Source organism: Coturnix japonica, chromosome 3 (assembly GCF_001577835.2).
Source record: "Coturnix japonica isolate 7356 chromosome 3, Coturnix japonica 2.1, whole genome shotgun sequence".
NCBI lineage: Eukaryota > Metazoa > Chordata > Aves > Galliformes > Phasianidae > Coturnix > Coturnix japonica.
In genome coordinates, this window is record NC_029518.1 from 6,466,522 (window position 1) to 6,493,933 (window position 27,412).

The following is a 27,412-nucleotide window of genomic DNA, read 5'->3' on the forward strand; positions in this document are numbered from 1 at the left end:
ATTACAGAGTAAAAAGCCAGAGAATATCTAAGAAAAGGCTCACCAGTGCTGAGGCTTTCAGTCAAGATGAATGCTCACCAAGGTTGAGGCTCTCCACAAAATCTTCACAAAAGAGCAATCTCCAGAATGAGATGCTGCCTTAGTGGTGGTCAGCCCTTAAATGGGATCTAGGAGAGGTGGAGTCAGGCTCAACCCGTTCTGGGAGCAAAGCTGAATTACCTTCACCTGTGCTCCTGCAGCAGACTCATTGCTTGCCTCAGATGGTTAATCAGAGGTTCAGGCTGTGATCAACAGTTTCCCTTAAAGTGAACTACTTCAAAATAACTTTTTAAACAGTTCCACACTAAATGATGTGTAACTGAGTCCAACACTAGAGTTGCCTCTTGGAAGCTGACCTCCAAGTGAGCCAGTTTGTTTCTTAAAACAGACTGCTGGGTTCTTAACAATAACTTACTTATTGTTCTCAATTGTGCTCAAAACTGCAAATTGTGCTCAATTTGTAGATGTTTACTCTTAATGTTCAGATAGGGGCCTCCAAGCCTGCTAAATTCTTCATGGGATGCAAGCACGCAGATTCTCAATCCCAGTCTACCATTTCTATTCTAACAAGATAAAGTATTCTCCTTACTGATACAGAAACTGCGTTTGGAAAACGTGGGCATCACTCCTCAAAACGCAAGAAATGTCACGCATGACCATTGCAACTCTTACCACTTCCAGTCAAAAAATAGGATTTTATTTTACCTAATAGTAGAGAAGTACCCTCTTTTACTGAAATGGTCCTTAGGATGTTAACACACCGCAACTGGAAGCATGCACATGTGCTGCATGTCAACAAATCATCCTGGAATCTCAGATGGAACAGAGTAGAAATCATTTTGCTTTGTCAAACACTAAAATCAAAACACTGCTTTTGAGCTTTTTTTCTCCCTATTTACTAGAAGGGGGAAAAAAAAAGAGAAGCTTTTGCTGCTAAGCATGTCTATTTTCATGGGAAATCTCTCCATGTGCAATATATGCATATCATGTTTAAATATCTCCCCCAGGAAGATATACCACTTAATAATACTTCTGTTTATTTATTGCAAAAATCAAGAATAGCTGGAAGTCCATTATGAGAATCTTTTAGCAAATTTAATTAATTTGTAATTAATTTTATTGGTATTTATGAGAGAAATCTTTAATCAGCATAATTTAGACTTCGAAAATTACAATATTAACTAATATTAATTAAACAACAATGTAATAATTTCAATAGTTGTAATTATTTTTAGATTAAATTACCTGCTAGTCAATTTTATGCTGCTCTTGAAATTAATTAGCCGGTTTAAGCATGCTCTGTACCACTAATCTACCAGGGACAGAACACAATGTCTAAACAAGCCAAGAAAAACTACTTCCGAACATCAGCTGGGTTGTCACTGTTTTTTAATCCTAATTTTGAATAAACCATGCTCCGTTTAAAGATGGAGAAATGCTTTCAGATATGTAGGGCCTTGGATTTGGGAGCTAACATGCCTTTTTCCATCCCATGACCATATAACCTCTTCTTAAAAGAGCAGAGTTAGTGCAGCCTTACTCATAGGGGACACTACAGAACATAACTCATTTATCTCACTTCTTTGCAGCAACTCTGGTTGTTTTACCTAAATATGCAAAATTCAGGTTTTAATTCACCACAGCTTCATCTCTTCACTGGGGCCCCTTTAAAAAAATGGCAAATAAATAACAAGTTCTTTGCCTTCTGATCTGGGTTCCTTAATGCCTTACGTTACCATAATTTTCTCCACATCACAGGAGTATTTTTAAGGAGGATGTATGGGAAATCACAGCCTGAACCTCTGATTAATCAGCTGAGGCAAGTGTTGGGTCAGCTGTGGGAGCACAGGTGAGAGTAATCTAGCTGTGCTCCTGGAAGGGATGGAGCTCGACTCCACCTCCTCTAAGACCTCATGTAAGGGCTGACCACCACTGAGGCAATATTTCTTGGAGATTGCTCCCTGGTGGAGATTGCCCCAGCTTTTCCAGCCAAGGTATTGATATTGGTGAGTTTACCTTTTGAATATTTACCATCTTTCATATTATCCATCCTCACAGTCCCCCATACAGGAAAAGGGTTTCTGCTTCCGACGGAGTCCCAGAAGCCCTTCTCTTTCTCATGCAAAGCCAAGATAACAACTTAGAGCGCTGGTTTGTGGTGTCCTTTGTGGCTGCTGTCATGAGGCAGACTCTAGAAAACTACAGCTCTGTTACTTGGAGTGCTGCACGCCAGAAGGTGCAATATCTTCTATATGCTGTGCATCCTACTGCCACAAACTGCCTCTCCTGAACTACTGATGGCTTGGCTGCACAGCTCTAAGTTCCTGTCTGTAAGCTGCACCTTATCTTGTGTGGCTTTCCACCTCTCCTGGTTCTGAACTGTACAAGTTTCACTGCGATAACAGCAGGCCTCAAGTCCCATCTACAGCCAGGCACAAAAGAACAAATCTTGCAGCGGACACCGCTTCCTTCCATAACCAAGAGTAAGGTTATTATCTGAGTGACAGCAGCATACTGTTGGCAGGGTTTGGGCCTGTATGTGCATACATATGCATACAGCATATATGTGTTGGTTTAAAACCTTGGCCTCCTATGCCATCGATATCCCTTCACTGACCTCTAGGTGACGAAGGTGAGTAAATACTTCAGCCTCAACTTAAGCCCTCCCAGGTCAAATCGGCACAAAAGACTGAATGATGAGTCACATTTGAAAAGGCTGGTAGTTATTTTTGCTTTCTAAGCTTATTTCAGTTTTTTACTATTACCACGATCAGATTTGATCATGGCAAAGCTTACATACAGAAAGCAGAATACAGGAATAGCGCTCAAAAAGTAAAGCATGTGTATGGAATAATACATAATCTGCAAGGAAAACTGTCGCCCTTATTTGCTTCTCCATTAAACACCTCCATTACCTTAAAGAAATTATTCAGAATTACTCCAATTAAGAAGCACTTGGTTTTCAAAGGTATTTTAGCACCTACAGTTTCTTTGGTGCTTTGGAAAGTCTTACCATGTGTTTATTTAGACTTTTAAATTCCTCAGAATGTTAGAAGGTTTCCTTCTGAGTGTTGTAGGACAGGCATTATTCTTCTGAATGTCACAGCACAGACTTACAAGAATGTTGTATATATTATCGAGAAAAAATTCCAACTGGAAGCTGACCTTTAATTACAAACCACCCATAGTGCAGAGGGTCAGGCTGGCACCCACAGAGTTAACCTGGCTATGTCTACAACAAAGGAAAAAATATTAGCTTTGCTATCTGTGTAAATGACATTAGTAGCAGGACTGAATTATCTTCTGAATTATTTTATTCCAATTATATTTTGATATAATTCAAGGTCTAGTGATTTTCTTAATGTTTGCGGTCCCCTAGTTTAATACCAGAAAAGCAATCAGTCATTTGCTGCTCAGACACCAAGTGGTTGGAATAGTTTTTCGATACGTTTGAAAAACATACAATCTGTATTTGCCTTTAAGAATACATTAGATGACTATTTTAAGTGATCTGTAATTGTTTTTAAATTGTTGAGCTTCTTTTAACGGTATGCTTGCAGTTATATAGTTGTTTAAATGTTCACGTTATAAGCAGTTTTTTTGAGTTAACAAATTGTTCATTTATATTTTGGTTTTTAAATAGTGTAAATAGGGAGAAGACTGAAGTGTAGTAAAGACTAAAGAAGACGTGCTGATCGTCTATTAAAAATCTCTGTAACAACTGGTCACATAGGAAGCTAAAAAGAGATGCATCTTATATTAATTTATGTTCTTCAGGGCCACTGACCATCAGGGATGCAGATGGCCCCACAGAAGGGTTATGGCTCTCCAATGGTGAACCTCCGTGAGAAAGGCTTTTGCCATTCTTAGTGTGGGGTGCCTCATCTGACCAAGATGAAATAATACCCATTTTGTTGCTGCATTTAAAAAAGTAAAGTGTGCAGCGAGTCATGTTTTCTGTCAGCACCTCATGTCTCGCAAGTGCCTTCCTGAGAACGAGTTATTTCACATACGACACACTGCATGCACATACATGTGAACATTTAGGTATGTTCCAAAAGGTCAGAGATGCTATGTGAAACAATGGGGAAGTAAGAAAAGCACAGGTGACATCATCTACATGGACTGTGGCACTTTGTCTAAGGGCTGTGCTCAATATTCTGCTGCTGAAGTCCCTCAGTGTTAGGTTTTCTGGCAGCCGCATGCAGAATGCCTTCAGGTGTTCAGACTCACCACTTGCACCAGCACCAGATATTCTGGATTTATTAAGCCCAGGCTTAATGTCTTCTCATGTAGAAAGCACACTTCTGAACTAGAAGTCTAACACAGACAGTGTGATATTTTTTGTGAAGGCTAAACATTTCCCTCCCTATTGACATAATGAAGCCCAATCTTATTGACTTTCAGAAGCCTTCTGCAGTCTTATTTATTATCCCTTGGCATCTCAAAATGGAAGTGGTTTTGTGGGATCAAACATAGGTCATTAATGTCTAATGGCCATTTGTTAGTCTATACAAACTGAATTTGGTAGTTCTAGGTCCAAATCCTAATGTATGTTTGCCATTATTATTTATCATCATCACCACACCTGACAACACTTTTAATGGCTCTCTCAGGAGAGAAGCAAGGAGCTGAACGGACCAAAGACTTGAGCTCGCTCTCAGTTTCCACTGCTAGTTGTTCTAGCACAAGCTCGGGCCATTTGGACTGGCAGTGTGGGGCAGCCGGTTCTGACCTGCTGAACTGCTAATAAAACTTGTTAAAAATACCTTAGCGTATATGGAGAAAGTGGGGTAAGGCTGCATGAGAGCATACATTGGATAATTCACATTTACACATAGCATGCTGATCATGACTCACAACACTCAAGCTTCATTCCTGCAGTTACCCTGACACACATCTACCACTCTGCAGTTATTATTTCTGCAGCATCTTACATTTTCTTTCAGGTCCAGGAATTATTCACATCTATTTCTTTACGTATTGAGCTTCTCATATGTGTACACTTGATCCTGGCACTGATTTCAGGCATAACCTTTTGCAGTAATCTAGTACATATGTTCAGATAATGAAGTCACCCTTAAGAGCACTCACACAAGCAGAAAGCACCTCAGAATTGATCACAATCAGTTAGACCATCAATTCAAGGTAGCAGTGATCCTTCCTTTGTTCCTCTTTCCTTACGTACCTACGTAGCAGAGCAGGAAGAGAAGCTGTCCCCTTGTGACTAATAATTAATTTCCTACCAATCTGAGCTCGGGATTTCCTCAACTAGCCCTGTGATATCTTAAAAATTAATTGTATTTCAGACAGGTCAAGGGACAGTCTCTGAGCCTGTCGACAGACAGGGAGAAACCCAGATCAAAAAGAAGAGCTACACAACAGGCTGCAATGTTCATTACTTGCATTGTTCCTATTATTGAGTAATTTTGAGTAAAATCTACAGCACAGCGGGGATGTGCAGCAAGCTGCCAGCAGGGCTCACGGAAATACTCCTAAGCCTGGCCAGGAGTCTGATTCCTGGAAGTAGAACAGTATGAATAACCACGCTTTCATTTTCTTGGTCTGTACCTATGAGGGCAAAATGGGCATTTGTCTGAATTTACACCAGGATGGAGCTGCAAGAAAATCAAAACCCGAAAAACACCGATAACAAAGCACTAATTTGGGGATAACTATTCATGTTTCTCTTTCAAATTTCAGGTTCCTTAGAAATCGCTGTCTTTCTCGAAGTGAATAACTAAATATATATATATGTATATTACTGTGAATTTTCTTTTCAAGTGTTTAGTGTGGAAATTTCACTTAAACATTTATACCAAAAAATCCAGCCTTGGAATCTGCGGTGATATTAAATTCTGGCTGTCCTAAATTCCTCTGTCAGATGGAACTCCCTTGAATTGCAGTGAATACCATACACAGATTAAGAGAATTTCGCAAGCAATTAATTTTTGTTCTTGAAGGACCAGGTACAGCATACCTCTCCATAATGAGCAGGTTAATTTGCTGATGAAGCCTCAAAAGCAATGTTTTCAAACCCACTGGGCTTTCTCCCCAGCACATTACAGAAGACGCTGTGATATTCCGCAGATATTTGTACCACTGCTTCTTCTGAGGATTCCTTAAAGTTGGTCGAGTGTCCATAAGCAAGCTAGGAGATGTGATTGTAACTAGAATGTGACCACAGCTCAGAACAGCCATAGAGTTGGTGATTACAGACATCCATAAATACAAGCAAGAAAGAAGGGTCTAAGTGTTTGGGACAGGCATTTCTGGTAGCAATAAGAGCACACTAAAAAGGCAGAAGAACTCCTTGCATTGTTAAGGCTGGAAACTCTCCGTAGCCAACAGCACTACAGTGCTGCCATGTGGATTAGACACTTGTTGATTTGATGGTGTATTTTGTCCTATTAGACGTACACAAAAACAGGAAAAAAAAATAAGAAATATGTTGTTATCACAGCAAGCTGAATGTTTGGTTATGAAATAAAGGAGTTACTGGGAGAAAAAAAAAAGGTTATTACTGATCTGCCATTTATTCAGTTAAAGGTCTGGGCAACACATGTTGTGTTTAAACACACAAACGTTACTGGTTTCTAGCAGTTCATTCATTTGCATAAAATTCTGTATCTAAACACAACTTTCAGTTTTAAGCCATATGTACTATGAGCTTGGTAGACTGACTGTATTTAAAAAAGAAAGCCTTAGATAAGGCAAAGCAGAAAAATATTGAAATTCTGCATTACAGTAAATGGAAGATCTTTAACAGCGCCGAGGAATTAATGAAATCCTGGTTAGGTTTTTACCTGTTCTTAAGGCGCAATCATTACACACTTGAAATGTATCCCCTTTTAACAGATTTGCAGATTTGGAATCATAACATCACATCGTGTATCTGTTTGAAGGCAGACAGTAGCTGTTTGAGAAGCAGAGCCATTTAAATCTGATGCAGTCCCAGATTTTTGCATCAAATTCCTGCTGAAATGCCTACAACTTCCATATTGCAGAACAAAATAACATGTCTCTACAGTCTCACATGAACATCAAACATTAGGAAGACACTGCAATGCAGACAGATGAGGCTAAAGAGCATAGAAATAGAGACACCCTCAAGGTTTAATTACTCAGAACAATAGTTCACTGTCTTCTTACTTTTAAACTACACCTGTGTACCCCAGAGCTAATAGTGGTGATGGCAAAACACAGTTGCTGCAGTTTGCTTCTGACTTACAGGAGACCTCTGAAGTTTCTATACTGGAAACAGTAAAAAGCAGTCAGGTTAGGATCTTCCAGGCCCAATGCTGGGGTCTCCTAAGCTAATTATTACTATTAATTAACCAGCTCTCTTTCGTACTGCTGGGAACAGTAATGGCGATAGACTCGTTTTAAACAGGAGTGAGGAAAACTGAAACAATGATGAGCTGAAATAAATGAAGAATGCAAAGTCAATGGGAAATGCCAGGACATGCAGTCTTTCTGAAACTGTACTACTTCTGCACAATCTGAATAGAATCAGAAGCAAATGTAAAGAAAACAAACAAAGTCCTCCAGCGCTTCGAAGAGCTGTCTTTGGGTAGCCCAGGCTCTGCCAACAGCAACTGATTCAAAACAGCTGAAAATGTGAACTCCGTTGGCAAAATGCAAGCAGATGTTTACCTGCAATGAAGGCAAAGCTGTCATTTTGATGTATGAAAAAGACTGGCTTGCAAGAACAGACTGCACTGTCGCTGGGATAAACTATGGCTACCTTGCCCTCACTCACATCCCTGTATCTGCGAAGCCTGAGCAACCAGACAGACTTGAGTTGAATAAGAATACACAAATCTGAGTGGTGGGCATCTATTTATTAGGCAAATTGTCAGGATGCCTTGCTTTACCCTCCTAGGAAGAAATATTCATCACTCAGAGAAAAAGGCTCACTGAAGGACCTCCCTATGCACCCTGCCAAGCTTTCTCAAGCGAATCAACAAAACCTGCATGGATACTTCACCAGTATTGACCTAGAGATCAGCTACCATAGATAATAATGCTGCCTCTGTACATATCCATGCCTAAAAACAGAGATGCACAGGTCAGAATGGCCTGTGACAAAAAGACACGAAGAGTTTATTGATAATTAGGGCTATGTTATAGTAAAGACTTTGGAAGGATTTAAAGTCTCAGTTACTTGTGGGGTTTGGTCTAACTCTCTACATTGCATCTGTGTATACCATTGCCCTCTGCAGGATGGAATGTCTGATCCCTCTAAGCGTACTGATTTGTCATATTCTTGCGTGCACATTTTTATCACTTTATTTCACTATTATTTGCAATCACAGCTCCGTAAGAGCAATTCTGGATATAATACGACAATTAACTTCAGTCTGCCATCCCACACACTCACACCTTTACTTCAAATCTGGCCGCTGTACACAATTAGCATACTACAAAAGGCATAACGGTGCAAACAAAACCCGAGGAGTGCTGGTAAATATAAACTGACTCTGAGTGGGATCTCCGTGTAATCAACACATTTATTTATCTTTTTTGCCAATTACACAAAAAGGCCAAGTTCTCGCAAAATTCCCATCTGCACTTTATCTGAAATTTCAGGTTTCAGGAAGGTATTATGACACCAAGAGCACCTCAACTTCTCCCATCCTCTGGACTATCATGTCATATATTTCTAATTTCATGCCATTTGCAGTCATCAGATGATTTTTATAAAGACAGCCAAGGGCATCACTGCTTTGGGTTAAGAAGGGTCCCTTCATTGAGAATTTAAACTTCACTATGTAAACCACACATAAACCCTTCATACGTATAAAAACCTTCTAAAAATGAACAAGATATCCCTATGGGAACTTTCATGCGTGTCGGTAGACTATGAATTTCCTTTATTACTATTCATTTTGGTTTTTGTTAATTACAGAAAAGATATATGCTCTATGGAAAGAAGTGTTCTTTTAAAAAATACATTTCAGAAATCATTGAACAAGACATTAATAACAAACTGAAAGGATAAGCAGAATGGAAGCCTGAAAAATTCTATATTTGTATTATACAGGTATTGTTTTCATTCTTGGCACCTTATTTTTCATGTACATAAAGAGAACGCACACTACAGCAGGGTGAGACAAAGATCAATGCTGAATGTATTACTTGGCACTGGTCAGACTCAGTTTAATAAGAAAAGAATTGATCCATTAAGCTAAACCTAATTCTTGGCCAAAAATGGTTGAAATCTCTTCTTTATGCTGCTAGCTTCATAAAGACCTATAATATCTGGAAGAAACAACACGGAGCTGAGTTTAATAAGATTAAATGTATTGCAAATATACTTAACAAGAATCTATCAAGTTGTTAATGATTACTATTAATATCAAACTATTTTTGTATAGAATTTTTTATTAGAGTAGTTGTAAAATATAGCCATGTGAAACGCAATATAAAAAGGGGTTTGGGTAATTTGTAAGAGCTACAATTGCAGAACCAAAACCTAAACCTGTAAGATATATAATTTATTTTATCAATCCAGTTTCTCATACAAGTGCAATTCAATTTGTAAAGTATTTAAGTGCCAGTCATTAACACTGTATAGTGAGTTCAGGACAGAATCTACTATATGTGATTGTGTTATATTATATGTGAAGAGACCGCAAAATAAATTACTTTTTCTGTCAGCAAGGCTGGAGACCTATTGTTAAAATACAACTTCAGGTTTCTGTGAACTGCTCTACAAAGCACTGTTTCATAGCTAAGACAGCTAAAAGCAGTTAGTGGTACTGTAAGGATGTCCCACGCTTTCAAAGGGATACATGGACATCCAACTGCCCCTGCCACTGCTTCTGGAAGGATATATGCCCTCTGAAGACTGGAGGTGCACTGCATTGCCTGAGAGCCCAATCTCAGGCCACTTGGCAGCACAGCATCACCAGGGCACAAAGGAGAAGGGCCGGAACCTGAGCGCTTGTGCTGTGTCACCTTTGGTAGCCAGCATCTGTGCTTCTGAGTTGTGCCCTGTCCTCAGATAAATACTGCGCCACAGGTTAAAATCCAGCTCATCAAACAGCTTTTATAACTGCTTTTAAGCGTGCTTTATAGTGTGGATTGTCTCTTGAAACAACATATAAAAGAATGAGTGCAGGAATTAATGCTTCACCTAGAATGTGAACAGAAGTGGACATAATTGGAATCAATGCAGCCGTAGTTACAATCTAGTTACGGTTTTAATTAAGATGGCAGTGCAACAAAAATACATCCACGCACACACACAAAAAAAACCCACAACTCTGAATTCAGCAAAGAGAATTACTGAAACAGTGGGTGAGACTGAATGGAAAACAGCACTGGGGGAAAAGGACCGAGAAAATGGAAAGTACTGAAAGTCAATTATTACGTGCCTGAAGGTTATGTGCGCTGTCTAGCATGAGAACGCTGTGTGTTAAATATATATATACATATTGCAGGCAAAGAGGAAATGGCAAGAAAATTAATTTAAGGAAAAAAAAAAAAAACACCAGCATATTTAAGGAAGAAAAATACAGATGGAGAAAACAACTAGAAAGATGCTAGCATGGTGTTAAAAGACTAATGTTCTGATAAGGAAACAAAGGGGGAAAATGAAAAAAAAAGTTGACCTAAAGTGAGGAAACTGCAAATAAGGATTTTTCTTTTTCTTTTCAAGCAAGTAAGGAGAATAAGGTCGCTGAGAGAAACAGAACCGTGTCTATGAAATGGCAAATGGCAGTTTACTAACAGAAAGGAGAGACTGCTTAAAACAAGCCCTTGATTTTACTGTCCATAAAACAACGCTAGGACTGATTACAGCATCAGGCATAAATTTCCTACGGGAGGAAGAATAAGCACCAAAGAAAATCAGTAATATGCCAAAATGGCTCATCAAGAAATTAGAAACTCTGAAGGTTGACATAACTCCAAGAATAGAATTAATTCAGAGCTCAGAAGGATATGTCAGAAGAGATAGAGGAATCATTAGCAGATATATGTAAAACCTGTTCGGAAATATGAGCTGGGCTGGAGAGGGGTTGGTGATAACTGCTATCTAGGACAATAGAAAGCCCTGACTTCACACCTGTGCCGTACTCTCGAAACACTACTATTTCAGGAAACAATGCTATTAAGAGTTTGCACAGCTGAAAGAGAAATCACTGGCACAGCTTACTGAAGGGATATCGTGCCTAAAAACTGCCCTCAGCCCTTTCTGAAGAAGAATTAGGAATTATTGATCACACTGTAAGGTACAAGAATATATTCCACACTGTTTAGAAAAACTTTGGATAGATTAACAAATAAAAAGCTAATCTACAAGGTCAGGAAGTGTTAGGAACAATCAGTGCAACAACATGATACATTAGAGACAGAAAAACAGGTAGGTTAGTCAATGAGAAGAATCAGGATAAAACTCTGAATGACTGAAGTACACTCAGACAGACTAAAAGCCTGGCAGAGTAGAAGGCAAGACATCAGTTCAGTGCAGACAAACATTTGTTAATAAACCTAGCAGCAAATAACAAGCACAAGCAAAGGGACTCTACCCTTTTCTGCTTTTCACAAGAGAATGAGGTGAGAAGCAAGACCTCTTGACATCAGAAGAATTAAGAATGGGGGAAAAAAAAACAAAACATGTAAAACTTGTTGCAAACTCCAAATGGTGCCAGCAGTAAGCTTCCTGAATTCTTCTCTACCATTGTAATATGGGGCAATATGACAACATGCTGGCACGCTTGAAATTCTCAGGAATTGGCTCAAACTTTACACTAGCCAATGGTTAAGGCACCTTTAGGTCAGATTGTTGATTACTTCGTAGAGTTAGAGAATTTTCAGTTCAGGGGGGAAAAAAAAGCACACCTTTTAAAAAGTAGTCGAGACATTAACTGTGACAAGTGAATGGCCTTATTTGTTTGACTTTGCATAGGAAATAGGTACGTACTCTTGAAAAGCCTGAAGTCTACATTTATGTGGACTCCCTGCAAGGTGTGAGTCAGAAACACTTTATACTTTCATTTTATTTTAAGATTTCGTTTTAGTTTAACTCTGCTATTTTCCAGATTCTATTACTACTGGAGTGATATGCTAAAAGGGATAAAACAGGAATGTCTGAAGCTTATTACTCTCTATCCTTCAACTATTTCAAGCCACTAAGTTCTCTTTTCCTTTCCTTGTCTGCTGAAAACATTTCCTTTGTTTCTTTGTTAGTCCTAAACTGAAGGTCTTTTGGTATTTCTAGCAATTCTAACACAAATGCTTCCTTCTCAGTGCATTTTAAGGGATGATCCAAGTTGATCAGAAAATTCCACATAGGCCAGAGCCACTGGCATAGTGTTCTGGTAATATTCATCCCATCCCACTAAGAGCCTGACGACTGCCCACTGAAATGAGAGCAGCACTGACACATCCAGCCTGGCCTTGAATGCCTGCAGGGATGGGGCATCCACAGCTTCCTTGGGCAACCTGTTCCAGTGCGTCACCACCCTCTGGGTAAAACAAAACATGTGAAACTGATAGTTAAAAGGGAAACATATCATGAATAAAAGAAAAAAAAGTTAAATGATTTCTTAATACCACCATCCAAAGAAGACTGGCCATTCTACAGAGCAGGCTGGTAACAAAAGTCTTCAGAAACAAAAGAAAGTGAGCTCGGTGAAAAAACACTTGTAAGCCTAATCTAGAAATAGATAATGCCCATCTACAAAATCATCTCTTGAGAGAAAAGTTAGATTACCTAACTCCAAGACCAGTCATATAAATTCTCCTATACTAATGAGGAGATGGAGTGTTTTGCACTTGAACTCCATTTTGTTTTTCCTACTGTTTAATTTACACATTCCTCCCTCATCAGCTGCCATTGGCCTCAGGGCAGGATGTCATTCAGTGTTACTAAGAAGTATTACTTTGAATCAGGCATGTGAGGATGGAGTTCATACCTGTTTGGTTGTAAATGTTTACATATCTAAGTTTCCTACAGATTGACCCAGCGAGGGAAAGAAAAATTATATGCACAACTAAAAAAATATAAATAAATGTATTTATATATATATATATATATTTATATATAAATAAAAAATATGAAGTGTTTGATACTCAAAAGTGGCCTAACTCTATTGCTAATGGCAGAACTCCCATTAACTGCAATGGATGTAGAATTAGGCCAGCACTACATCCATCTGAAAAATCACTCCTTACATAAGCAAGTCAACGAAAGCTTATTTTTTAATGACTTCACACCTTATGAAAGGAGCACGCTGACAGCCCTCTGCTTCTTTACGCAGCAAATCCCATAGCAGCATACTGCAAGCTTATCTGTAAAATTAAGGTACCTCATAGCTACCCCTTGGAAGTGAGGTGTCTTTTCTCCGCATCTATCCCATCAGATGAGAAAGCGACCAAAATTAACATGAACCACTGAGTTTTAAACAGGGACTACCTTTCAAGCAGACTGATTACAGAGGACGTAACACGGCCAGCCAAGAGTCGAAGCTTTAAGTCGCTCCCAAGATGGAATAATGTGGAGCACATCATCTGGAAAAGCACGGGGTGCCTAATTCTAAGCAAGAGCTGGATTATTTAAAGCTTAGAGGGGAAAAAAAAGAAATAAATAAAGCAGACACTTCTGGTTATAGCATCTGCCATTTCACCATGCCTATGGTATTTCACTAACAACAGTTTTAAGGGATGCATTTAGCTTAGGTATGTTGGAAACAAACAGGAATGACAGGGATCCAGCATTTTTCGCACAACCTGCTTCACAACCTGCCCCTCTGTGTTTTCAAATGAAGCTGTGTAACCATCCCAGATGAAGTTACTGGAAAGCACAATTGTGGCAGAACACGTGCACAGTGTATGTGTGTAGGCAGTGCATAGGGGAAACTGGTAGTTAAAAGGGCCATAAGACTGAACGAGAAAAAAGAAATTGTGGTATGGCTAATAATGCCTGTTTTACAGTGCATGCTCTTTCACGTACCTTTTTGAAATCTGTTACATGTTATTGTCTATTTTGCTTTTTAATTTTCAGCATGGTCTCCTTCTCTGGTATTCATGTTGAACTCAGGACTTCCTTGTTTCCAATTGTAGTGGAAACCTCATTTTGAGCAATTTAGTCGGGCAATGAAGGAGAGCTGGAGGTAGTCAGGCAGCAGAAGTTTCTCCTAAACCTCGGCATGCTGTTCTGATCATCGTGCTATTACAGTTTGCTGTTCATAGAAATCAAGGAATTTATGAATCATTAAAAGGTGCGGGTGACAGAGAAGTTATTATAATGGCATTCAGAGAAATTACAGGAATCATCAGAAAAAAATAAAATAAAAATAGCTGCAATGTTAACACTGCAGACTGAATATAAATGCGGCAGTGAAATGAGGTGGTAGCTGGGGATGCAGATATGCTGGATTCTCAGGCAGCCTCGAACCACATGCTTTGCATTTGCAGATTTCTTACACACAGCTGCTTCTGCACAGAAGCATTCAGGGTGTAAAGGAAACGTGATCAACAGTCGTCATTAAAACACACTGTGGGTATGTAAAGATCTTGGGCTGGAGCTTGTGAAAACAAGACTTTGTGAATATTAATTGGTTCTATGCTAATTTACTCATTTTCCTACCTCTTGACTAGAACTTATCAGTGTATTAAGAATATATTAGGGACCAAAGCCACTATCACCTAGTTACGTTAGAGATCAAGTTCTTAGCTACGGCCACACTCCATCCCTCCTGCTCCTTGTATTAGTCCTTGCATTAGTCTCCTGCTTCATGTTTTCCCAACACCCTTTAAAACAAAGATTCTAGGCTCCATGCAACAGAAAAGCAGATGAACTTGGTAACTACAGCCCAATTCTCCTTTATCCTCTCTGAGCTAGAGAGGTCTGTCAGTTCATTGAAGGGGTGCGGCAGGTCAGGTTTGAAGTCCATTAAACAGCTGTGAAGGCTTGCTTGCACAACACCTTTCCACGCTGTCTCTCACTAGTTAGAGCTACAGTAAAACTTCCTCTGCTTTGATGAACACTGAAATTCATCAAATTCATCTCTCAGAATACATTTAAGATGGAAGAAAAATAGCTAGTTTTACTACAGTGCACTATTTTTTCTTGAGGGGACACAGCAGGCAACGTTCCTCAGTGCTGTAGTAGCTACATGACCTCTCTTCCAGGGCTGCTATGGGAAAGTTCTTTAGTTCCTCAGAGTCCCACTTTTATCCATCTGTAATTACATAAGCCTCATTGACCAACTGTGATGGAAAACGGCAACCTCTCCTAGGCCCGGCCATTTCACTGCCATATTCACAGATTCTTGCATTTAACACAGTAAAAGGACCAAGTTTAAAAAAAAAAAGTCCTTAAAGGATGGTCATTCCTTTCTTGCAGTGCTCATCAGCTGCAGCTGGTACCATCAAGTGCAAAACACTGCTCTGTGTGGAAAAAGTATTTTGCCTGCATGAAAGTCTTAAAAGAACGGCATACAAACTATAGAAAAGATGGTGTGAGAAAGGAGGAATTCTCCACCTGTGAGGAATCATTTAGCTGCTGACAACACCTAGTAATGGCAAACTGTAGTTTTGCTCTTCCTCCTAATAACAGGGACGGAGGAAATTATACAGACAGGTTCTCACAATGCTTTCTCACAGAAATATTTATCATTCTAAGAGGCACTAAGATGACAATGCCATAATGCTACCTCTCACTGTAGTTAACACTACAGGGAAGAAATCTGCTTCTGTCCTCAAAATCCATCATAAGAACAAAAGCAATAAAAGAAAACTAACAGGTGAATCACTATTTCTGACAAACTTGGCATAATGTGTGCCAAGTGATGCAACCACCTGCTTTTCCATCACAAATGAGGACCACCAAAAACCAGTAATAGCTTATTTTTACCTGGTACAGCACATTTTTAATGCAAAAGCTCTCTGCAGAATATGGGTGAGGCGGTGTGCGATCCCCCTTTGAAGCCACTAACACCTTCCTAATACCCTATCAGAACCTCCTCTGCTGCAGTTTGTGTCCTTCTCTTCTTTCACTGTGCGCTTCAGGAGAAAGCTTGGCTCCGTCTTCTCAAAAAGACAAACACTCTCCCATTACATACATGAAGACAGCAATAAAACCTCCCCTTAGACTCAAATCTAATTTTTCAAAGCTATTCCAAAATACCACGTGAGACAAATTACTCTGTACTAAATGCATCTACCTATGAAGGAGAAAGTGTTGTGTCCATCCTGCTGGGATTTTAACTTTCTTCTTGGCAACGATGCTGATAGAATTAGTCATTGATAACTGGTGAATTTAAAGTTACTTCTGGCAATTAACAAACTCACAAGTACAAAGTACTACTTATTGGCAAACATAACGCGTTGGAATTTGCTTACCTTCCTCGTGCAACATTCCCTGTGCTGGCTCCCTGGTGGGATTTCTCACAATAAAATAAGCTGGTTTGTGCCCACAAAGCGTATGATAATAAAGCTATCCCTTAATACAGCTTACGTGGTGCAACTGTTTACTTGGGTAAACTTACACTGTGTGGTTCTGAATGTACTCCACCTGAGGTTAGAATTATTATTAAAGAAATGCCACAGTGACATGAATGCACAGCCCACATTTTGCAATCCGTAACAGAAATGCTGGCAGCTTAACATGCCTGCCTGCTTCTCTACTCCTTTGCAACCCTTGTTTTCATTTGCTGGTTTCAGATACCAAGCAGGCAGGTAACACTGTTTATCTGTTTTACACAAGTAAAAAGCACCACGTGAGAGAAAATCTACTCTAAGCCTGCTAGAGTTTCTTCTCCCCGCATTGGGCTTTTAACAAAGGATTGATATTGGCTTTACTTTTGGCCTTTGAAACTCCAGGTCACTTAACCAAACATCCAAACACGTGCACTACCATCAGTAACAGCAGCTGGGGAGATCCAGGGCAAAAAAAAAAACCAACAAAAAAGAAGCAGAACTATTATCTTGCTGAGTATCTTCTTCCCCTGTGCAAGTCAATTCCAACCCCCTTATCTGTCAACAACCCCCCCCCCCCCCCCCCTCCCTTTTGGTGCTATACTGTCCATTGCCAAAACCTTCAGCTCTTCAAACGCAAGCAGCATATATGGCACAGCTGGACTGCAAACCGCTGATAAAACGTGCTTGCATATTTCATTACGTTTCAGCCATTATCTGTAAGTGGGGCTCCCAACAATTTAAATTCTCTTAACTCAAATGTTTTAATGAAACTAACGGTGAGGAGCAAAGGTCCCTTTCATACTCTCTTTCATTGCTAAATGCACAAGGTCTGACTGAGCTAAATGTCAGATTCTGACTTGCTTGATTTAGCCTTGCTATTTAGTAGTAATTATGGACAGAAGTCTCATTTAGGCGTATTGATCCAGTCTTTAACATGAGAATAAATTCAGCAGCTGAGCTATGGAAAACACTGGAGGAATTCTCAATCCATGAATCTTTACAAGGAACAAAGGAGCAGCAACGCATTTGCTATGGTAGTTATTCCTGCACACATACGTCTGTAGTCGATCATGCCAAAAAAGCTTCTGCTCTGGGAGAATGCATATGCCATGAACAACACAAACCTGCTGCCCACCTAAAATCCACACACCTGGTGAGTTCCAGCTCCATCTTCACAGAATGCAGTATCCCAACTCAGGAAAGCATTTAATCATATGTTTCAGTCCATCAGAATTCACGAGAGGCCTTAAGTATGTGCTTATATTTAAAAAGATGCTTAAGTGCCATTGATTTCAAGTGCAGGCTTAAGTGCTGTCCTCAGTATAAATGGTTTCTCGAACCAGGGTTGATGGGAGTTTTATCATTGGCTTTAGTGAGAGCAGAACAGGAACTGAAGAATTTTAGTTATCCCAAATGCTTATCCTGATTGAACGTCTACACAATAAGGAAAGTATAATCACATCATGTTGCATGCTTTGATATCAGCTACCTCGAGAAAGAAGTTCTGAAATTAATAAAGAATCCTAAGCTTCTCATGCTAAGCAAAAGACATTTATCACTGCAGGACTAAGAACTTCTCTGTCTCCATATCACCCTAAAGTTCCACCTTCCTAGAGATTTTCTTATCTCAGAGGTTTGTGGATTTTTTTTTTTTAAGATGAATAATACAATGTCCTAGTTAAATATACTTTATTATTTTTTTTAATTATATTTTTTTAAAAATCCATAATATAATTCTTTGAGAGTAACCATAATAGACAGTAACAGCTGCTATGGTCTATTGTGCAAATAAGTAATTACAGAACTTACAGACTATCATGTAAATATGTAATTATGGACTTTTTAAAATGTGCATTATTTCCTCGATAGTCTATCGCTTAAGTATGTAATTATGGACTTTAAAATATGTATTATTTACTCAGACTGCAGCAGCTCCTTGGGACAGAGCTGTTCTGGCCTATTGGGTAAACATGTAATTACGGGAAGTTTAAAAATATGTATTATTTATTTGCTACTGCTGCTGTCAATTCATCACGACAGCCATTTTTAAAGGCAGACTCAAAATACTCAATATTCTGTGGAGTTTTCAGAGACCATGTGAAGTACCACTCCGTGTGGCTGTGGTTGCGCACTGCCTTTGCCTCAGGAGGTGTCTTATCACAGAGCCACACAGTGAAAATCAACCAAGAGACTCCACAAGCGGTTCCATTAACTGGGCTTTACCACCAAGACTCGAATACAGGCAAAAGAAAACCCTTCTGTCATTTCTTTCACAGTGCTAATAACGAAGAGTATATCCCACTGGGGTTAGGAGTTGCTATCTGACAGAACATTCCTCGGAGACCTTTCAGCAAAGCAGTAAACTAGGTGCAATTGCAATCAGCAGCAGGGCTTATTTCCTAATGGCCTCTCAGCTCAAAGACCAAGGACCATTTAGCAGACAGCAAAGGGAAACAAGGGATGATCTGCACAGCAAAAGTGGTGCTAAAGATCCAACATCCACGTTGCTTAATTTTCAGATGGCTTACTTCAAGCCAGTTCTAAAACGGTCCCACTAGGTGTGCTCCCAGATAATACACTCTGGTGTAGTTCACTGCAAGAGGAATCCATTTCAGGCATTATGAGACCACTCCATGATGAGAATCAAAGCACTAAACATGCACGTGATCCCTTCCAAACATCACTCTATATCTTGACATAAAACTACGGTGGAGGGAGGAAAGTAATTGTGAAGGGAGATTCACTCACCCAAGATGAAACTTCAAGTTATGAAAGAAAAGATAACTATCATTACCATTGAATATTTACATTTCTAAACTACCCACAGGCCCCAATCAGAGATAAACACTAGGTGCTTCACACATGGAAATCCAAACCTCACAGACTTCAAAATTTAAGAAATACGACCCAATATATTACACCTTACAGATTGCTTTTTGGAAGCAAAACGAGTGTGTTCCTAGGCCAGAATGTATGCAGACTCTAGAATATGCTGCGTCTGCATCTGTATGTCCATAAATCTAACCATCTAGGAATGGTTTTCCTAATAGACCACACTGAAAGCCAAACTAGAATAATTTCTTACTGCAAATATATGGGACAGTTACTCAGTGTGTCACACCTCACACAATCCCACCCTTTCATTGGATACAGGAGTGTTATCATCATTCACCCTCAAAATAAGGATAGCTTATATACTTCAAGACCTTATTTCAGTTCTCCTGTACAAGAAAACATAGCACAACCTGAGCAAAGACAACCTCAAATAGGTCAACCTCCCTGTATTTATCAGTTTATTATATATATATATGTATGCAAACACGTTATTTCCTACATTCAAAAAGTCATTCTCTTCATGAAAGGCAAACAAAACAAAACAAAACAAAAAAAGCCTTTTTCATCATGACTTGTCCTTCATTCAGCAAGAGAAAAAAAGCAGATAAGAAAGTGTATAGGAAAGAAGACCCACGACCTAAACAGGTGACAAAACATAGGGCCCATTAAAACTAGAAACAGAGCTCCACATCTGGAACACAGTGGCTTTGAAGCCTCCAGCACAAAGAGGATCTGCAGCTCCCTGTGATGAGTTCCGCTGGTTATGATGACTTTACACTACTAACGACCCTGCCTTTATAAAAGCAGCTGGCATTTCTTTATTCTGAGCAGTGCTACTTCACCACCCAGGTAAAGCGGTGGGTTGTAGGAACCTGGAGGAAGAGCTGTAGGCTCGGAACCCAACTATGGGATTTCCTTCTAGAACCTGAGACTCTGCTGCACTCCTTCCTCTTTGGAGCGCTGCATTTGGAGCTCAGCCTGCATTTGCAAGGTCGTGTCGGATACTACCCGTCACACAATGTTGCTTATGCATGAAATGCCCATTTTGCACAAAGCTCACAAATATATATTCCTGTCACAGTATCTTAATGTCCAGGGGATAGTTTGAACTGGGCTGAAGTGAGGGCGGCTGCCATACATGCTCTGCACTGTTGTGGCAAAATAAGGCAAAGCACAACATTGTCAGTTAGAGCCTGGAAATCTTATGGGCAGGTTTACATAGCTGCGCTGCTGGAACCAGGAGGCTGGTAAAATAAGACCTGGCCTTCTGTGCCTGCAATCAGTTCTGTGTGAAGTAGACATGCCAGAAATGGAAGCAGTGTCCATTTTGTAACAGTAATTATGATTGTGAAGCCATTTTCAAGGTGGGATTATGGGCACTAAACCGCTGGGACTGACTGTGCTGCCCATGCGTTAAATCCTCATTTTGTGCAGACTTAATGAAAAAGATAGCTTCTTGTAATATGTTCTGTTTTGTCAGTTGCTCCTACACAGCAGCACAGGGATGCTTTCTTTGTGCTTAATACATGCGGCGATAATTTTTTTCCACGTGCTCTTTCTGTAAACGTTCCACCACAAAACATTCTGTTAAACTGGAATTAAGGGTTGTAAATGCGCATTAAGAAGTTCGAGCAAATTCTGTACTAATTGACCGTCCCAAGTCCTGACATCAGTGGAGAAAAAGAGCATTACAGGCCAGATTCTCACCCCCAGAAATGCTACTCCATCTCCAGGTGACTGAGAAACAAATCCTGTGCTCAACTTGGTAGCAAACACCTGCTGGAGGTACCGGGGATGCAAGAACAATCTCACACTTAACAAAAATCAAGGACAGGGTTGCAGATACCCCCCCAGTGGCTTAACTTGGCTCTCATTGAGCAAATGACTTTTTTACCACTGGCTTTAATGACAACAGAGCTGAGAAAATAACCATCACTTTTGGAAATCCTGTCCTTTGGAAATTCAAGCAAATAACGTTGGTTTCTTTTGTTCCCTCAGCCAACCTCTTTGTAAAACCTCATCAGCCTCTCAGCCACACTTAGACCACGGGATGGACCACAGAACACAACAATCCCAAGTTCACTTTCTGCTCCAACCACAGCAAACACATGCTATTGGCAAAAGCACTGCTAATTCCCTGAGGAATCGAAGTCGACATCACTTTTCCCCTTGCCCTTGACAGATCTGACCAATTTTTTTTTTCGTGGCTGAAATTAAAACATTTGTTTTCCTTCACCTCCAGAAGATTATACTTTACTGCTAACGTATTAGGAGAGAGAACGGTACCATGAGCTAAGCAAATCAAACAATAATTAACAGAAAATTAAACAACAGCAATTAATAAAGATACCTCCGAGTAGTCTCCAAATGGTAATACAACAACTCACAGCAGTGCTGTGAAGCTTGGTTTACTTCTACCTGTAATTTACTTTGAGATCTTAGCATTAAAAGGAGCTCAGAATTGAAAAATATCGTTATTAGCATAAAAATGAGGTATGTTCTATTTATTTTGTGTAATAATTTAGCAGAAGATCGTATTACACAACTTTATACTGTACGCACAAGGTCACACAGGATATGACTTGTCACACTGCGTTGCCTATGCATGAAATCCTCATTTTGTGCAGAGCTCCAAAATATATATTCATGTCAGAATATCTTACTGTCCAGCAATAGCCTGAGAGTTTCATTCTATTACATACAGGGGAAACAAATTCAGCGTCATTTGAGAGTTCTCCTCTTCTCTCAATACCCGAATGAACCCTCATTAATCAAGACCTGCAGATAGTCACCAAAAGGGAACCAGCCCTGTTACTGCTCTCTGCAGCCTGAGACGAAATCATATCCACCCTCTTAGCATTTTTCAAATGTTTCCATGCAACTATCCCAATCAAGGAGCCAAAATCTGGCATCAATTTCCTAGTTAGCAGGGAAGAGAACAGCTTTATTAATGCAATAAAAGGAAACAAACAATCAAAATTGTTTCTAAGGATGGAATGTCACTGACTGCGCCAGCACTGCTTCAACTGCACGACCTTCTCCAGCCTTCCCAGCAGCGCACACTGGGACCTCCAGCACTGCTCACACCTGCCCTACTGATGCTGGTAGTCAAACAATCAGGGTCTCCTATCTAACCCTGCTTGCCACCCCCCTCCCCATCAGCTCCTGGTCGTTTAAATGCTTTTCTCCTCCGAACACATCCCAGCTGAAGAAAACAAGAACATTCTTTGAATATTACTTCTTGGACAATTCTGTTTCTTTTTTAGCCAGCCATAAATGTGGAATTGTTGTGTAAGCCGTTCCTAGCGGGGCAGCTTGCTCCACAAAATCCTTAAATCTAGGATGTGTCAGTTTGCATTAAGAGAAGAAATATTACCACGGTCTTCAATAAAACAGCAGAAAGCAGGAACAGTTTAGAGATCAGAGCACATAAGCAGAGTAGCCTCCAGACCAGAACAGCGGGTTTGACATGAGCTTCAGGTAAATAGCCAGAACAGAACAGCAATTAACAGTTAACAGGCCACTTAAATTAAGAGCTTTCCTTGAGAAAACAGCCTCAGACCTTCAGAGACTCCAAGAACTGACAGTTCAAGCAGGAAGTACAGTGGCAAAAAATCAAAGCGTGTGGGGAATTTCCTCAGCAGGCCTGTTATCCACACTGCACCAACCCAGAAGTGCCCGGCCTAAATGCGGATGGAGGGCAGTGGGAGCACAGGGAGAGGGCTCTGCAGACTAAAGGATCTGGTGCTGCAGGTCTGTTTTTTGGGGCAGCTGACACCCCCTGTGTCCCAACAGTCCCAACAAAGGGACACGGCCTTACTCAGAGAAGCGAGGCCGCGGCCCCACGTGCAGGCAAACCCAGCAGAAGCACCAGTATGAACCTCACGTTTCTGTTCCCCTCATTTCAGGGCACTGCTGACATGCTGACATACACACCGACCCCTCAACAACACAGCAATGAACCACCGCAAGCCCCACTGCCTTGAGACACAGCTTGGGAGAGCACGAAGAGCGGACATCTCAAACCTAATGAGTCTCATGCCCCCATTTTCTCTTCCAGTGCCTTGCAATGCAATAGGAGGCATTTCTCTTTCACTCAGGAGTTTGACTTCCCAAACTTTTAAGATTCAATGAAAAACAACGATATGACTTGCCTGCCACTCCCGAAAAGTGCAAATACAGAGCTCCATCTTGCATAGCTCAAAGCACTCTTTGAACTGGGGACATGCAGGAGCACAACCATTGGAAACAAAAGTAGGTCCAGCACAGAGAACACCAGGAACCAGCCATCTGCTATCCCCAGCAGAACAACCCTTCAAGATGTGTTCACAGTACTGGAACTGCAGCACCCCGCTGCTGCCCAGCATCCTGCTGCAGGGATACACGCAGCACAGCAGGACATGCAGCCCATGTGTATGGACATGCAGTGTGTGTATGTGGTGGGGGGGAGGAAGGGAATGCTGCTGTTAGCCACATCCAGAAGGGCAGAGGTGTCAAAGCAGCTTTACAGCTTTCTGGTGCTGAGATGTGCCGGGGCCAGGGGACTTTTTGATGGACGCATGGGAGCGACACATACAGACTGTCTGAAAGGGTCATCTCCGTATTTCACAGCAGCAGCCCATGGGGGCTGAGAGTCAGGGGGCAGCCTGTTGGCAGATCCTCCTGGCTGTTCCAGAGGGCCCAGCAGCACATGGTTTCAAAGGCAGCTATAACCTCCTCGCTCATTTCAGAGGAGCTGGGGGCAAGGACTTGCAGAGCTGGGTGGTTCTGGACAAGGAAAACTGGAGTATGGCTCTTTGAGAATAAGGAGGTTTGGAAGGGCATCTGGGAAAGAGCGAGGGAGCCTGGAGATGGAAGAGCTTAGAGCCAAGGACATTAGGGAGCAAAGGCTTCTGGACGCATGGCACAGCCCCTCGGCGATGGCGTTTGAGGCTGCAGTCACACGCCATCTCTGCAGGTGGTGAAAGCACACGGGGCTGAGCGGGTCGGGGTGTGTACGTTAGGAGAGCAGGGCAGGGCGCTTGTTGGCCAAGCCGTGCAGGTGTGACGGCGATTCGGACGAGGGTCTCAGCACGCAGCCAGCTCCCACCCGCCTCTCTACTCCCACCCGCGCTCGGACAGAGGGAGCAGAAGCCGCATCCATCCCTCCCCTCCACCCCCCCCACCACTTCCCCATCCCCCGCGATGCCGACGCCGGGCCCCTCACGGCCCAAATCCGCCCCCCGGGGCTGCAGCACAGCCCCCACCCCCTCGCACGGCCGCACCGAGCCCCGTCCCCTCGCCCCGTGGGCGCCGCGGCGGCGGACAGGCGGGGGGCGCGGCGGGGCCGGCCGCGGGGGCGGAGCCGGCAGCGAGCGCCAGGCGCCGTGACCCCGGGGCGGGGAGGCGGCACGGCGAGCCCGAGGGCAGCGCGGCGGCGGCACAGCCCCGTCCCCTCCCGACACGCGAGCACAGCGACACACACACACGGCACCGCACCGGGATGGGGGGGGGGAGCCGCCTCGGCCCCCGCCCCGCCGCCCGCCCGGGTCCGGCCGCCGCGAGCTCCGCACTTACCCGGGCCGCGGCGAGGTGTCGGCGGGCGGGCTCCGGCACGGCGCTACTGCGGGGGGGGGCCGGGTGTGTTTGGGGGGGGTCCGTAATCCGACAGGCTTTGGGCAGCCAAATGTAAACACTCCGCCATGATTTCTTTGTTTAGATAATTGAACCTGCCTCCCTCTCCTTCGCCGACTCTCGCTCGCTTTTATTTATTTATTTCCCTCCCCACCCCCCCCCCTCCCGTCAGCATCATCATCGTCGTTATGGCTTGTGTGGGGTGTTTTGTTTTGGTTGTTTTTTGTTTGTTTTTTCTGTTTATTTTTTTTGGGTTTTTTTGTTAGAGGGTTGTTTTTTAGTAGCTGGATGAGACAACATCCGCATAGCCGTATATCCGCGGATATAAACCTTTATATCTAAGCATCATCCGCGGGGGCAGAACGGGAGGCGGTGCGCATTGCGGGCAGCCCCAGCACGGGGCTGCACCCGGCGGCCTGGGAGCACATGCGGGCAGCGCCCGGCCGGTGGGAGCAGGCAGCGTGCTGCGGGATGCCATGGAAGCTTCCAGACTGCAGGTTCTGCAGTGCTGTATGTGCCCAATCGGCCCCAGCTGGATGAGTTACTTCCTGGTGATGTTTTTTGCAATTAAAAAAGAAAAAATGTTCTGGAAGTGTTTGCACGACTTTAAAAAACGCCTTTCCTTTCAGAGGGCCTCACGAGGAGGAGCTCGCAGTGCCCACACAGCACCCCCTCACCCCTTTCTATAGGCAGGTGATGCTTCCCAGCTGCAGTGACCTGGGGGAAGGCAGGATCTGCCCACAGATCCACCCCCAGGGCTGCAGCTCCATGCTGCTCCCCCAGAGGCCCTGTTGAAGACTCCAGAAAGAGCCTATTTTTCTACTTGTAGCATTAAGAGCGCTGTTTCCCTCTCCTAACTACTTACTTCACCGTCTTTCATTTCTAGGAGGTCTGAAGTTGCTGGAAAACGTGCAGTGTTTGAAGAATTATCTTTGCTGCTGATGTATAGAAAGAGCAGGAGTGTGTGGTCAACTTATAAAGTCATTATCAGGAAAAATAAAGTCATTTCCTTACCCTGTTAGGTGGTGAAGATACAGTGCTTAGTGACAGCATGCCAGTCATCAAACCGGTTCCCAATCCAATTTCCCCTGAGCCTGTTGTAGTGATAATGATCACCGTGCCCATGGCCAACTGCCTCTGAAACAAAGCCAACAGCCACGGGTGCATTGCTGTACCCTAACTGTCGTGGCTGCCCTTGGCACAGGTCCTCACTCTGCCAAGGGATCGCCACCACCTGCGACCCCCAAACCTCCACTAAGTCACACTAATCCCTTGTAAAGCCATCGTTAGTTCTTGGGATAAGAACGTCTACATATAGAGAACAGTAACGAGAAAGGAGTATACGTACAAATTGTAGTGACACAGGCACTCTGGGTTGATAAGAATGCAGGATTGCACAAGTTACCACCTTGGAACCCCATGGTTGGCAGTACGGCCCTGGGGTGATCCCTGCAGTTGGTTGGAGCAGCAGAGTTGCCCTGCAGCCTCGCAGCTGCTCCCAGCAGCTCTCAGGCCGGTGGTTTGACACCTCTCTGCATTCCATTCACTAAAACAAACTCCAGCACTTTGTCTTGCAGTGACCCTACTGCTGCTGCTTCTTCCTTGAAGCATCCTTTGGAGAGCAGTTCCCCATTGCTGTTGTCCCCTCTTACCTCTTAGAGGTTACGCTATTTACTTAACGGTTCTACTTTGCCAGAACTTCGTTGCAGTCTCCCCTTAGTGAAATCCATACTTGTGACCATTGAAATTCATTTCAGGCTGGAACTTGGCATAAAAGTTTGCAGCTTCTCAGCCAGATTTGAATTACTATATTTAATTTATACTCAGCTCGTAGACCTTTTTTTTTCTCTCTTTCATTTTTTTTTCAGATGGAGAGTGAAGATAATTTTGTTGTGGATCCAAATGGTGGCACCGTGCTGTACTGACTCTGTGCCTTGTCTTCATTCCACTCGCTGTTCACAAGGACGTGCTTTTGAGACGTGACTTCGGCAAGGTGTTGCTTTACAATCTTTTTAAAAATGAGTTTATTTCAGCATAAAACTATGTAAAAATTATGCATTGTGGATGCACAATGGTATTTTTATTGCATTCTTAGATACGGCTCGCTGAACAGTGAAACCAATTTTCATGTGATCTTAAAGAGGGCAGAAGTCTTTGTCACGCTTTGAAAAATAACTTTTGCACAAATTTGTTTATTGGAGTTATTAATTTCTGTGAATATTCAGGCAGTGCTCTGTTGGCCTTAGCAGCGACAAAGAAAGAATGACAAGCAGATTTTATTAAACTAGATTGCGTTGGATAGCTTACATTTCCTTTCTCTGTTCATCAGTGTAAAAAAAAAAAAAAAAAGCACAAGAAAATGCAGCACTTCATCTGATATCAATTCTGATGCATGAGTCCGGCTGAGGAATTGCTCAGGGGTATCTTTCTACCACGTCAAACTTCAGGATTTTTACTACTCTGCTTTTTTACTGCAGTGCCCAGCAATGTG

General features: G+C 42.1%; 1 long non-coding RNA gene across 2 annotated transcripts in view; it reads right to left on the reverse strand.

The window, feature by feature from the left end:
• Window positions 1-25,071, reverse strand: part of LOC107310797 — a 385,718-nt gene extending 360,647 nt beyond the window's left edge. For both annotated transcript variants that reach the window (XR_001553731.2, XR_001553730.2), the window contains exon 1: window positions 24,865-25,071. This is a non-coding gene — a long non-coding RNA (uncharacterized LOC107310797). The remainder of the gene's footprint in view (window positions 1-24,864) is intronic.
• Between the last annotated feature and the right edge of the window lie 2,341 nt (window positions 25,072-27,412).